This window comes from Fukomys damarensis, unplaced genomic scaffold (genome assembly GCF_012274545.1).
Source record: "Fukomys damarensis isolate Sample0158 unplaced genomic scaffold, DMR_v1.0_HiC HiC_scaffold_20, whole genome shotgun sequence".
NCBI lineage: Eukaryota > Metazoa > Chordata > Mammalia > Rodentia > Bathyergidae > Fukomys > Fukomys damarensis.
The window spans coordinates 4889957-4904742 of record NW_022900932.1 but is presented as its reverse complement, the minus strand read 5'-3'; the positions used below and the strand labels follow the sequence as shown (position 1 = coordinate 4904742).

Below are 14786 nucleotides of genomic sequence, written 5' to 3'. Positions count from 1 at the left end.
GGCTGAGGGCTGAGGCAGAAGGGTGACATGTTCTAGCCCAGCCTGAGCAAGTTAGTGATTTAGTGAGACTCTGTCTCAAAATAAAAAAACAGAGAGAGAGAGAGAGAGAAGGGTGGGGAGGGAAAGAGAGGGAGGAGGGAGAGAGGAGGGGAAGAGAGGAGAGGACCTTAACCAGCCTGGAAGAGAGTGGTCAGAAATACATGCACCTGGAGACCCTGTCGGACGAGAGCACCAGCAGCTCGGAGAGGGATTGGTAATCGGAACTCGCACGGGTGAGGTAGCTGGGAACCCTTGTCAGCCTCGGGTAGGAGGTGAGTCCTTGTCCTCTGCTGCCGTGGGGATACTCAAGGGACACCGTCTCCCCTTAGCCGGGAGGTTGGGCTTTCACGTGGGGAGGAGGCCAGAGCTGACGATCGGCAAGTTCACCGCCTCAAAGAGGACTTACACTCGCGAGGTGACGGCCCTTATTTGGAGTCAGTGACACCTTCGCACGGCTCAGAAAGCAAAACCACGTGGAAAGGCTTCTACAAGCGGCCAGTTCCCATCCCCGCGTGTCCTACCCGCGTTCTACCTTCTGTGTGCAGAACTGTTCGCCCTTTCTTAGCTTCGGCGGGCGAAGCAAAGCATTTCGGTGTCCCTCCTTTTTAAACAGATGCTAACCCGGTACGGCTCTACCTTGACTTCGCGCTGTATATTTTTCTATTACCCGTCACAGTCCTCTTTTCTATTATGTCAAATCCTCTGTTTAACCCATATATTGAGGGGTTTTGTTTTGTTGGTTTTTTCAGTCATGGGGATTCAACCCAGGGCCTTTGCACTGAGCTACATCCTTAACCCTTTAAAAATTTTTTTTCTTGCTGGGTGTGGTGTCAGACAACTGCGATCCCAGCACTCGGAAGGCTGAAGCAGGAGGATCACCTCAAGTTTGAGGTTAGTGTGGGCTACTTAGTTCAAAGCCAGTCTCAACTGCAGAGCAAAATCCTGTATCAAAAAAAAAAGGCAAAACAATGAAAAAATTTTCTTATTTTGAGAAAGTGTCTCACTAAATTGCTGTGTTGCCCAGGCTGGGCTGTAACTTGTCACTGGCCCGCCTCAGCCTCCCAGAGTGTGACGATTACAGGCATGTACAACCATGCTCAGCTTGAACTCATATATTGAGTTTTTAATTTTACTTCCTTAACTTTTGCGGTCTTCTAATTTCCATTTGATTCTTTTTATAGATTCTAATTTTCTAATTAAATATTCTATTTTTAATTTTTTGCCCTTTTTCTGGTTTCTTGAAGATATTAATCATAGCTATTTTAAAGCCCTTAGCATCTGAATCCCTTGTGGGTCTGTTTCTGCTGTCTACTTCTGCCTCATGACATAGGTCATCTGGTCCTGGACCTTGGCATGCCTCAGAATGTTTTGGCTGAATGCCAGACATTTTAAATTTAAACTTCACAGTATGTACTAAAGATATTTCCATTGCTATATTAAAATATCTATCTGTGTATTGAAAAGTTCCTCTTATCTCCAGGTAGGCATTTTATAAGCAATATCTCCAGATCATACAGCAATTCTGTGATGTGCCTTTTTACCAGAAATGAGTACTGAATCCAGAGAGAACAAATAACCCGCCTGGAGAGTCTCACAACTGGAACTCTGGATGCATGAGATTTGTGTCCAAGTCTTTCTCCACAGAGGGTGCCCTCCGGCAGCCTAGAGCCTGCTGTGGTGGGACTCCAGGCTGGGGTTTGAGACTTGCCCCAGGTTACCATGATTCTCCCAAGCTGTGTCGGTTAAGATCTCCTGTGACTGACAGAACAACGCGTGGGTCACAGTCTGCACCGGAAGTGTGTGGTGTACTATCTCAGTTTGTTTTCTGTTGCTATCACTGAATACCACAGGTTGGATAATGTATACAGAATAAAGGTTTATTCAGCTCATGGTTCTGGAGGGCAAGTCCAGCATCAAGGGGCCAGCTAGAAAGTCACTTCTGCTACCAGGAGGCCCCACTCTTGGAACCTCATCTAATCTTCCTTGCTGCCAAAAGACCCACCTCTAAATAGCACCTGCAACTGAGTGTGGGCCTTACGAGCCACGAATGTGGGGGGGACATATCCACGTGCTCGGATACTTGGGGAAGGCTTCCTTACGAAGGGATTTGTTACAACGGTTTGCAGGTTGGGGGAGGACAAGGGCCAGTGCAGTGAATCAAGGCTGGAACCCCAGAGCTCAGAGAGACGAGGGAGGGAGAAGTCGCCAAGACCCAGAGAAAAAGGAGTCGGGTAGAGCCAGCCACCTTGTGAACAGCCCAAGGCGATGCTGCAGGCAGAGATCCAGGGCCCCAAATACCCTGGAAGCCACCCTGCCCCTCTTCCTGGGCTTTTGCCAGGGCTCCCTAATGGCCAAACACAAGCAGAAGCCCCCTGACACAGAGAGGAGGTGGAGGAGGAGGCCTGTGCGCCACCCACACCACAGGAAAGCGCAGTGGAAACTGATAGCTATGTGGGTCCCAGCGTCATTCCGGGAGGACCCAGGCACCCTCCATCTTTTCGTCTCACTGTCCTCAGGATGGTTGGCTTTTTAGCCTTAGGTTTATTGCCTTATGGCCACAAGGTAACTCCCGCAGCTCCAGACATTTCATCCTTGGTCACTACGTTCAAGGTAGGAAGAAGAAGCAGGCTTCCTTCCCTATTTCCGTGGTCAGGGAGGAAATCACCCATAGATGTCTCCCCCTGAACCTCATTGGTCAGAACAGGTCACGTGCCCACCCTCAGCCCAATCACAGTAAAAGACGATTCCACGGAGGGGCTGCTGGGGCCCAAGGGGAGCCTATTTCCCTGGGCTTGTTGGCCCCGCTGCGTCCCCTGAGGAAGGGACAGCAGTAGGTGGGGAATCGGGAATCGTAGCTCATCATCTCCCCAGGGAGATCTCTGACCAGCCTGAGAGCTGGCTGGCGTGGGGTTGGGGCTGCTCTTCCTCCAGGATGAGGAAGGAAGTGGGCGGTGGGTACCCACGTTGCAAGGGCTGGATGGGGGTGAGGGTGTCCCCTAGAGGAGCCGGTGCAGAGGTCTGGGAGGGCATCGAAGCCAGGCAGTGATGGGATGGCAGGTGCCCGATGTGAACAAACCCATCAGGAAACCAGGTTGCCGTGGTTTAGATGTTTATACCCCCCCAATTCACACACCGAAACCAAATCCCTGGTGTGGTGGTATTAAAAGATGAGGTCTATGGCCCAGGGTTTAGCTCGGTGGTGCCACCGCCTGCTTCACAAGCACAAGGTCCTGAGTTCGATCCCTGGTACCAAAAACAAAAAAAAGGCTCGGAAACCATGACTCATACGCCGGGCATCCTGGAGCCAGGACTGGGTGGGCACTGTCGGACCTAGCCTCGTTCCTGGTACCAGGCCCGTGCACTGAGCCCGGCTGCTAACAGCTTGCAGCTGCCCCTGTGCCAGAGCCTCACAGAGGCCAGGCAGCTTCCATGCCCTCTCCTGCTTGGGCTCCTCCTAGCCAGTCGGGCTCAGACCTCAGTTTCTCTCTGTCCCCACTGAGTCCCCGGCAGGCTCCACTCACTGGGAGAAGGGAGAGAGAGTGACACCTAAGGCCTGGCCACTCAGATCCGGGGGCGGGGCCTGGGCTTCTCTGCAGCTCTCTGGAGCTGGCAGGGGACAACTCCTCTCTCCCCCCTAGACCTGTCTAGGACACTCACTGTGCCTGGGTGCTGGGCTCAGTAGAGATAAGAAGCACAAGTCTGGGGCTCCGCTTTTCAAAGGGACAAAATTCAAATCAGTGAGGCAGGAAGGGCCTGTAAAAAAAGGAAACGGCCTGGCATGGTGGTGCATGCCTGTCATCTTAGCATTCTGGGAGGCTGAGGCAGGAGGGTCTCAGGTCAAGCCCCACCTGGGCAACTTAGCGACTTGGCGAGACCCTGTTCCAAAATTTAAAAGTAAAAAAGGGGCAGAGATGTAGCTCAGTGCAAGGACCCTGGGTTCAATGTCTAGTGTCAGAAAAAGGAAAACAGAGCAGGCAGGAAATGCCAAGGCCCAGGGGTTGCCTCCAGAGAGGGAGCCAGACAGGAAGGGGTGGGAGAGGAGCTGCCGGCTGAGCCTGGGCCCTTGGACTCCTCAGGAGCAAGGAGCTCAGTGGGGCGCAGAGCCAAGGCCGCAGACAGAGAGGAGCTCCCGGGAGCAGGGCTGAGGCCGAGGCCAGAGCCGGAGCTGCAGGAGGAGCAGGAATGGAAGACGGGGTTGAGGGTGGAAGGCAGAGCCGGAAGTCACCTTTCCCCACCCACTCCCCCGAGCCCAGCGCCGCCCTGCACACAGTGGGTTTCGGGCCGTACAGGGTCCTCCCTACCCTCCTAGGCAGGGGCAAGAGCTGCGCAGTGGGAATGGGGCGCTGGGGAGACCTGGTCCCCAGCAGATCAGGAAGGGAGCAAACCCTCCCCCGCATCCAGCGGGGATTTCATGAGCAGAGCTAACTCTGGCCGGAGTGAGAGACTTTTTTTTCGCGCGGGGCTCACACCCACGCGCGTGATCGTGCGCTGCTGCCTCCCCCCGCTCGTGCACTCACACCCTCGCACGCGCCTGGATGCACACATTGACAGCGACGTTTAAACACCAGAGAACCTCAAGGTTCACTCTCACGCTGCCGCCGTGGCCCAGGGTGAGGACGGTCTCGCAACTGCCATCTATCAGCCCAGTCGGGTTCTCGAGGACAGGGAGTTTGTCACTTGACAGGACAGCGCGAGTCCAAGGTCCCGGGAGAGTCCGCGGCCACACTCGGGCGGGATTCCACGTTAGGAGCAGATCTGCAACGGGCGTGACCACACCCCGCAGAGCATCGAGTGTGACCGCGGTTTCGGGGTGCGGGACAGTCAGTGAAATCGCCCACGCAACACGCTGGACGCAGAACCTAGTCTTCATCGTTGCCTCCATGAGTTCAACGCTTTCACTAGGCCAAAGCCAGCACTGCCCAAGCAGGGTTCCGCTTTAGTCCTCCTGGGTCTGCCCGCCTCTCACCTGTGTCCCCTGTCTCGGAATAAGAAGCCAGGTTATTAGTACAAATTTGATCAAAATGACGCATGGATTAGCATGTACGCTGCAAAGTCTAATTCTGTTTACTGTTCTAGGGGAGCATGCAATTATTACAGGAGCTGGGACAGAGTGTTTTTAATAACATTTCTTGTTAAGATTTAATTACAGGAAATTGTATTTTCTTAATCACTGAAAACTCAACTGGCTAGGAAAAGAATCATGATAATTCTGTTTGCAGTTTATTAAATCCTTGGGATATTCTTTCTCTTACATTTGCTTTTATTATGTCCCGCTGCTAAGTGCTTTTTAACCCTTGGAGCTGTGAGGAGGCAAGTCCATGGGAGGACATCCCTGCCTCCCCCCAGACGGCCTCCTCGGGCAAACTCAGATGCCAAGCGCCCCATAAACCCAAGCAACTCAGCCAGCAGGGCTGCTCAGGCTCCCGCCCAGTGGAAAGAGCAGGTGTTTTCTCCACACCTGGAGTTGGGGGCCGAGGGGCTGTCCTGGCGTCACCTGAAGACCCGGCCCCGTGGCAGGGATCCCTCTGTCAGCGTCCTCCCTTTGCGCGGTACCTGCCCTGGTGGAAGATGGCACGGTGTCACTCACAGGCCGATTCAGGAATCCACAGTGCAGAGCAGGGTCTGTGCAGAGGTGGGGGCACGGCTGGAGATGTCTCGCCCCACCCAGCCTCTTCTGCTAGGGCGGGGCTGCAGGTGGCTCTTCCTTCTGCTTTTACTTTTTGGCTTTGTGTGTGTGTGGGGGGGTGTTTCTGGGGATTAAGCCCAAAATGTTTCACTGAGCTACCCCATCAGCCCTTTCTATTTTTAAATTCTGAGATTGGGTCTCACTAGGTCGCTAGAATGCCCAAGCTGGGTTTATTTGCTTGCAGCTCTCCTGCCTCAGCCTCCCAGAGTGCTGAAATGACGGGTGTGCACTGCCCAGCTGATACTAGCTTTTTGTGGCCGGCTCTATATGAGACCTCATGCCGCGGTTGTGTGAACTGGGGGTACAAAAAATGGCCATAACAAGACCACCGTCGCAGGGCCCAGACTCTCCTGCTTCCTCGTCTGCAGCCTGTGTGTGCCAGGAGCACAGGGTGGCACCGGGGTGGACTGGAGATGGGAAGAAGCTCCCGCTGTGGAAAGACGAAGTAGGGGAAACAGGCACAAAGGCCCTGCGGCCCACGGGCTCCACGGAGAACATGGAACGGCACTGACACCATGACGGGCAATGCTTAGAAAAGCAGCGTGAGTGGCAGCACTGCAAGGGATCTGTGCCTCGTGGCTAAGAACTCGCCAGCTGTATGTAGGACCGCATGTCCGAGTGCAGATTCCTGTGATCCCGGAAGTGTGCGTGTGTGCGGGGGCTGCTGCAGCTCCACCTCCACCTGGCCCTGTGACTCACTAACCCTCTCCCTTCTCCTTGTGGAAGTGGGGGCCGCACACGGCACAGCCCCTGTGGCCAGCAAGTCCCCCTGTGGTGCCCACTGCACACTGATCTGGAGGGGGTGAGGCGGGAGACCTCTGAGTGAGACGGTGGCCCACACAGTCTGCTCCCGGGTCTCTCCGCTCCCCCGCTCTCTTCCCAGCAGCCTCTCCTCTTTCTCTCCTGCACCTTCCTCTATTTGTTCTCTGCGCCCAGGAGAAAGCGCGCCTGACAGCGTTAACCCTGATGGCAGAGTGCGGGACATCAAAGGGGCTGCGGGAGAGGTGGTGGATAATAGATGGCCGGAGCATGAATGATACGGACGCAGAAGAATGATGGCGAATGGCCCGTGACGCGCAGGCCGCCGGTGGGAGATCTGCGGGTACCTATGGATGGACGGCAGGAGACAGCTTCGGGAACAGGTGGACCGGGGCGCTGACACACGCAGCGATGCTAGATCGGCAGGCAGATGAGCGGCGGGGCGGGTACCTTCGGGGACAAACGTCGATAGAGGAAAGATACAACCAAGTGACACTCACCCAGGGCCTTTGGCTGACAGCGGCCACACCGCCCAGGGTAGGTGGCAGGAAGGAGCCTGGCACATAGACCGTGGATGGATGTGCCCCGCGATGACGAATGGCTGGGTCGACCACGGATCAGCTCCTGCCCGGGGCCTCTGTGTGCCCCGGGCGCCTTTTGTAGTCCCGACCGAGACGCAGGGCAGCCCCGGGTGCTGTACTACAGGTGGCCGCGCGGGGGCGCCCACAGACAGCCGGGCGCAGTGAGCCCGGAGGCGTGAGTTTGTTTCCCCGGTTCATAAATTATGTCCCTGGTTGAAAACTACTCCCCGAGGAAGGGCAAGAGAAAGGCTGCTTCCTGGGCTGCTTTGCTTGGCCCAGCCTCGCTCGCAGCTAAGCTTTGATGCCTGTCTTCCAGAGCCGCGCTCCTGTCACTCCCCCTGCTGTCCTTGGTTCTATTTTAAATCCTTTCCCTGTGGCCGCCCAGTCTTCTCCTCCCCCCTGCTCCTGAGGTGGGGGTCTTCCCGACCCCAGCTGCTCTCCAGAGTCCGCTGAAGGGAGACCCCGCAGAGGGACAGCGATGGCTTGGGAAAAGCGAGGCCAAGTCCCGGAGGGTGGGGCTGGGCTGGAGCTGGCGCACTTGGGGCGCTTGAGGGGGTGCAGCTGGCCCGCCCCGCGGCATGTGGCCCTCTCCAGCCAGAGTTCCCTGGGCAGCTCCGTCCCCCAAGCAGGTAGGCCAGCCAGGGAGGCCCAGAGAGGTAAAGTGACTGACTCAGTGCAGTACAGCCCGGCAGCTGCGAGGTTGCAGCCACATTCAAATTCTCAGTCCCGAGGAGTAGAAAACGCAGCAAGGAAGGAAAGAGGCCAGACAGGTGGGCCTGCAGAGGAGGTCCGAAGTGTGGGTGGGCCGTGTGGCAGGTGCTGCCGTCCAGGGCCAGCGATGGTCCAGTGCCCACCTCTGCTTCGCCTCCTCCCTGGAGATTAAAAAAAGAAGAGAATTCTGTCTCTTTTGCCTCCACCTCAGGAAGGGACACCAGAGAGGGAATTCCAGGCAGTCAGCAGAGTTACAGCTCTGTATTCCTGGGGCAAAGGCTCTGGAGGAGCCAGCGATGGCAGGAGGAAGCAACAGGGCTCAGAGCACAGGCCTCCTGCTTGTCGCCCGACACACTGGCACTAGGGAGCCATGGAAGGATGTAGAGCCGGGCAGCAGCGAGTCCAGACTGACAATGTGGAGGGTGGGTTGGAATGGGCACTGGGGCCTGCGGTGTCAGTGAGGGTGGATCCGTGGCGGTCCAGGGACAGGGGAGGTGTCAGGATAACGAGGTTTGGGTTGGCAGGGAAGGCAGAGTCGGGAAATCATCTGGAGGGCTAAGCCACTGAACCAAGAGGACACAAGCAAAAGGGGACTCAGGGCTGATTCCTGCTGAAGGCCTCCTGGGAGGAAGGGCAGGCTCAGGGCAGGGTGCCCAGGGTGCCCAGGAGGAAACTCCAAGCCCCTCAGCTGCCCAGACCAGCCTCCAGGGCTCGCTGGGTGTTCTGGCCTGAGCCCAGGGGTGGAAATTGGGACAAACAGCGTCTGTGGGAGTGGAAACCCTAAGGGCCACATCAGAGCGGCCATCCAGGGAGAGAGCAGAGCGGCGGACAGAGGGGACAGAGAGGGCGGCCAGAAGGGCTGTGTCGGGGAGCAGGACAGAGGGCTCTTGAGGGGGGAGGGTGTGAGGGAGCAGTGAAGGATTTGGCGCTGGGCACCTTATGAGAAGCCCCGAATGGCAGGAGACGCGGGCGTCTCCCAGCTGAACTTAATGAGAGGTGCAGAACCGCTGGATGAGACCCCACACACACACACCAGCCCTCCTTCCTCCCCCCATCTCTTGTGGGGCTGGCCACTGGGGAAGGCGAGTCCCAAGCCAGAGGACCAAGGTCAGGCCACCAAGGTCGGTCCCAGGGTACAGTGCAGGACAGAGAGGATCTGGGGAGGTCACAGAGATCACTGTGGGAGGTTTATCAGGAGCACACGTAGGGCTGGGAGCTCACAGAAGTAAGAAGGAGAGGCAGAAGGTGGAGATCCGGGGAGAGGACAGAGGGAACAGACGGGAGCGAGGCCCGACCCCTCACCACTGCCAAGGCCCCGTGAGGGTGATGGATCTTTAGCGCCAGAAAGGGGAGCATCATTCTGCCAGGGACAGAGAGAGAAAGAGAGCCTCGCCCGGGCGTGGAGACTCAAAAGTAGTTTCTGGAAAGGACTGGGATCCTCGTCCCTGTGCACATCTGCCTGAGCCAGAGTCTGAGGGACCACACCTCCCAGTCAGCCTGGCCGCAGGTTGGAAGAGCTGTTTTCCAAAGTCAGCAAGCACAGCAATGCCCAGGAAGAGGGTGGGTGTGCGCCAGTGACCAAAGCTTTCTACAGAGTAACCGAAATCTTAGGGGAAATCTCACAAAGCAAGCAGCGTGAGTCATTCCATTTTGTAAGTTAGAAGAGTGAGGCTCTGAGACCCTGCAGCTGGTCAGAAAAGCTGGGGAGGGCCTAGCACGAGGCCCGGAACACCCCTGCTCCAGCAGTTGGTCCTGCCGGGGGGCCACACCTTGTGGTGTTTTGCTGCCCTCTGTAGTAGCACTGGCTGAAAAAGAGAAGACTTGTCAGAAGTCTGAAAGAGATTTCTGTTTGTGTTTCTGAGCCAGGAGAAAAAGAATTGATAAAATGGGATCCTTTTTGGCTGTATGAGCCAGGGAAGAGGGAATTATATTAATAATCAGGATCCTTTGAGTTACCGGGAACAAGACCCCAGCTCACACTTAGTTTAGACTCATCACGGCCGATGCCTCTGCTCACCACTCATTGACACTGCTCCCAGCATCCCTGGGAAGCCGCTCCATCCTCACAAGGGCGTGCGATGCTCACACAGAGGACTGGCACAGAGGGAGCACGGGCAGGGGATTAAACGGTTTCCCCACCTCGCTCAGGTAGAAGCAGCCAGGCCAAGCACGCAGCCCAGAGGCCCCACGGTAACCAGGCTGATGGAGAAACCGTCCCTCAAACCGAAGGAAAGACAGAGCTCTGGGAGGTGCCTCGCAGGGTCATTAATGTGCTCCATCCAGAAGTGCTCGCTGGCCGGACCTGGTCATGGACGCCCCGTCGAGAAGGGGTCAGGAGGTCCGATCAGAAGCTGGAGGACTGAGAATGCCGCCAGTGCCCACACGCTGCCCTTCTCGTAGCCTTTGTGCCCCACATTCCTATCAGCTCCCTGTCCCCAGCTGTCAGGGTCAGAAGGCCCCTGCTGGGAGTCAGAGGTCATGGGGACGTGTCCACTTTGGTTTCAGGCTCTGTCTGCGTGTCCCCAGTCCCCCGGTCCCTCTGGGCCCCTCCATCCATCTCCCCTCTGAGCCCGTTCTCCCGAGCCTCTCCCTCCTGCCAAGAAGAGGTAAAAGGGACAGCTGCGTATTTATTCAGCGCTACATCACGTTGCCACCCCAACCGCTCCCCTCAAGCTCCGTGCTCCTGCCCCTCCCTCTCTCCTCTCCGTGACTGATCGACGGCTTGGAGAGGTCACGCGTGTGAGTCGGCCGCACACGCGAGGGGCTGCCGCTCCACGCCCCGGGCTGGAGGGACGGGGGTGCGCGGCCCCGAGGGGAAAGGGACGACCGGTCAATGCAACAGAGGGCCTCAGCTGCGGAGTGACGGGCCAGGACCCAAGGAGTCAGGGGAGAAACACAGCCGGTGACACAGGCGGAGGGAGATCAGCAGAGATAGTGACGGAGACAGGGAGCAGCAGAAATCAGGGGAAACAGACACGGGCTGGGCAACAGGGACGAAAGCAGAGGGCAAGGAGCCAAGAGACAGAAAAGACTGCTGCACGCGGTGGAGATGGGGATGCGTCCGGGTGCGTGCGGCCCCTTTCAGGCCAGGGGCAGGGATTTGAGGCTTGGCTGGAAGCTCGGGCCTCAGGCAGGGTTTCCTTGGAGATGTCTCGTGCCCACTCCATGGTGTTGGCCGTGGCTGCCCGAGTCTGAGCAGTAATGCCTCCCCAGCTGCCGGGGCGCCCCCTCTGCTCTGCCTGGGGTGAGATGACAGCGTGGAGGGGACCAAAGGAGGGGAGAATGCAGTACCTGCTTGTGCTGGTGGCACCCACCCCTTCTCTTTGTTTTCCGCCACCAGGAGGGGAACAGGCCTCCCCTCCCGTGTGCCTCCACCATGATGTCCTGGGCCACCACAGGTGCAAAATGCATGAGTCAATGAAACTTTCCTCTTTATAAGTTGGCATACTGCGGGTATTTGTTATAGCGATGGAGAGCTGACTAACACACGCCCCATCTCCTCCCTCCTGCCATTCCTGAGCCTCAGACCCAGGGTTCCCCTCTGGCCTTTGTGCTCACTATTCCACTGTCTGGAGCACTTGGCCCACAGCTCTCTCTTTCACCTGCCTGCTCCCCAACATCATGCAGCCCCAGCCCCATGTGCCCTTTTGGTGACTCCCAGGTTGTGCCTGGTCCCTCCTTGAGTGCTTGGGCTTTGAACCCCCAGTTGAATCACTCACCTGTGCTCAGGTAGCTGATGGGAGGTAGATGGGTGTTCCAGATTCACTTCACAGCACCTCTCAAGCATAATTGTAGCTGAGGCCTCAGCTGGGAGGGGAGAGACTCCAGACCAGGCTAGGAGTTTACTCTATGAAAAACTTCAAGGTGATGAGTGCTGGTCCAAGTTCATCAGAATGATTCAGGGCAAGGTTGTCTCAGCCAAGAAAAGTGACTCTGCCATGAGAGATTTTTATCCAATTTGTTATCCTCTCTCTCTGGGGCCTTCATTGCTGCCAAGATGGAGGCAAAGAAAAATTCCATTCCTCAGGAGGTGACTTCTCCCAAACTGTGGCTGGGCTTCATGTCACAGCATCCTCTCTGGATACCCGGGGTGTTCCCGGAGTGACCAGTGCTTGATCCTTCCCACAAGTGGCATCCAACACCCTGTGCACCTTCCACTGCTGAGAACTAGAAATGCAGCCTCACTTAGATGCCTAAAACACGAGGTTGCGATTGTCATTCACTGCTTGCTGCTTGCTGCTTGCTGCCTTCTGCCTGCCATGAACTGTTTCTCCTCTGTGATTGCCGCTCGGCCGTGCCATCCTGCTTTGGAGCAGCCAATGATGGACTGGAACCTCTACAAACTAACTCCATCACAGGGCTATGTCAGCCAGCCATGAACAGAAAGATGCCTGGGTGCAGGACAACATCTACAGCATCCTGGCTGTGTGGGGCCCGGGCATGGCCTACCGGAAGAATGCTGACCATGACAGACACAAGGCCAAGGCCTATGAGTTGGAACAGAACATGGTGAGGCTAATGCAAGGCCTCCCCCAGTGCATGATGCTGCAGGTGGACAAAGTGGGAAAGTTCGAGCAAACTCAGAGTGCCAAGGATAGCCTGCACGCCAAGTACTGCAACACTGCCACATGCAGCACCGTGGTGGGTGATGACCAGTGGGGCTGCCTCCAGGTGGATGCCACCTCCCTGTTCCTCCAATTCCTGGTTCAGATGACTGCCTCGGGGCCAAGCAAAAACCAGCTTCCTGGGTCACTACCTCTTTCAGCTTATGTATCATCTTCACACTTGACAGCCTTCATGCAGAATCTCATCTTTCACAGAGAGGCTGCCTGTAGAGTTGCTGACTGTTTAATGTGGGAACGTGGTGATAAGACAAGTCAAGGCCTTGCAGAATTGAATGCCAGCTCTGTGGGAATGGCCAAGGCAGCGCTGGAGGCAACTGATGAACTGGACCTTTTTGGAGTTTCTGGAGGACCCAAGTCCATGACCAACATCCTGCCTGATGAGGTTGAACACTGCTAGTCTATTCTGTTTTCTATGCTACCAAGAGCATCAACGCGTGACAAGACAGACACCGACTTCTTTCTGTCATTTCTTTCCCAGCCTTTGCAGTAGAAGACGGAGGCAAACCTTGTGAATGTGACCAAAAGTGGAATTATTTCCAAGCTCCAGGGACATTATGGAGGCTGTTGCTTCCTCCGGGATGGTGATAAAACCCCAAGAGAGGGCCCAAACCGATGACATTATGAACCTGTTGAACTCAAGCTCTTTGAAAACATTGAACGTGTATGGCCTGGGTTCTGGACCTTACTTCATCACTGATGGAGTCTTCAGTGTGGATCCTGTTCAGGTCCCAGAATACTGAGAGGCCCTGGGGGAAATGTTAATGAGAGGCCAGAACAGGATGCACTTGGTGCCAGGACTCGATGCTGTCCCACCTGACAAGGTGGGTGAAGAATACAAAAATCCACACACAGCCAGGGACTTAGCTCAGCAGTGCCACCGCCTGCCTCACAAGTGCAAGGACCCGAGTTTGATCCCCGGTCCCCCCTCCCCCAAAACAATGCACACACAGTGGACAGAGTTCCCCCAGGGAAGCTTCGCCATCTGTGGGCCAGTCCTTGTACATCCTCAGCTCGCTGTTGGCAGAGGGATTCCTTACCACTGGTGAAACTGATTCTACTTGGCCCTGGAGAGGAAATGACTGTGGAGATGTTGAGGCTCAAGCTGGCCTATCCACGCCTGTGAAGATGACGACAGGCAGACCCACGCGCACTTTCCCCATTACACGCACCAGGCTGACACGTGAAGGCTTGGACGTTGGTTCAGCAGTTCTTTCTGCAATTCAAAAACCAGAGGATAGATATTTTGGAGGCACTAGAGTAAAATTAGGGAACCTGTTGGGATTCCTCACCACACCACTCTACACTTACTTTCCCGGATCCCAGGCTGTGATGAGAAGTTGTTCAATGACACCAGGGAAGGGAGCTTCAGTCCTGACAGTGACTCAGATCTGGGAGGATATTTGGAAGACACCTGTAATCAAGAAAACCAAGATGAACTCGATCAGCACATCAACCACCTTCTGCAAAGCACATCTTCAAGATGCTACTTGTCCCCTCTTCGTAAGAAGATGAAGACCCCCATGTTTCCATTGCCATCCATTCTGCTCAGGATATACTGTCCATGACGGTAAAAGCAAAGGGTCTGGAAATGCCATGTATGTGATTAAACTCTTTTCTGCCTACTAAAAAAATTACATAAATAAAACACAGGGTTTCTGCGCTGAGGGTGGTGGTGCACGCCTGTGATCCCAGCACTTGGGAGGCTGAGGCAGGAGGATCGCCGCAAGTCTGAGGCCAGCCTGGACTGCATAGCAAGACCCTGTCTCATAAAACCAAGAAGAAAAAATAAAAAAACCAGGGTTCTTGTCTGGGCAGTTGCTTCTCAGCCCCCCACTCCATGCCATGGATAGCTATTCTGGACTAGATCTCTTATGAAATGTGATTTATTTTAGACTTCACAATAACGGTTGAGAACTGGAAAAGGTCAGCTCCCTTTTATACATGGGAGGCAGAAGGGCCGTGCTGGTAAAGAGGTGAAGCCAGGAGTTAACCTGGCATTGCCAGGGCCCAGGGTAGCTCCTCTGTGCGCTCTCCAGGCTGACTCCGGTGGGAAGGAGTAAGTGAGGCGGCCTGCCCACCTCCCCCTCCCCCTTTTACACCTCTGCCCCAGGCCCTGTTCTGTGAGCTTCCTTCCCACGGGCCTCGTCTGGCTTTCCTGTCCCCACTGGAAACTGTCCACTCTGGGTTCAGCGCCCGGCGGCCAAGGGCCCTGGGGAAGATGAAGGGTGGGATGCGTTGGTTCTGGGTGCCCGTTCTGAGCAGCCAGGTGGGGAATGAGCCCGGCCCTGGGGTCTGCAGGGTTTCCCCGCCTGGACTGTGCTGCCCGAGGGCCTGATGTAAATAAGCCATTTAAAGACCTCCCAGCCTCCACGCTCAGTCGACCCG

The 14786-nt window shown here is 55.9% G+C and overlaps 1 pseudogene; it reads left to right on the top strand.

Moving 5' to 3' along the window:
• Nucleotides 1–12126: 12126 nt before the first annotated feature.
• Nucleotides 12127–14525, top strand: LOC104872604 (annotated as a pseudogene).
• The last annotated feature ends 261 nt before the right edge of the window (nucleotides 14526–14786 follow it).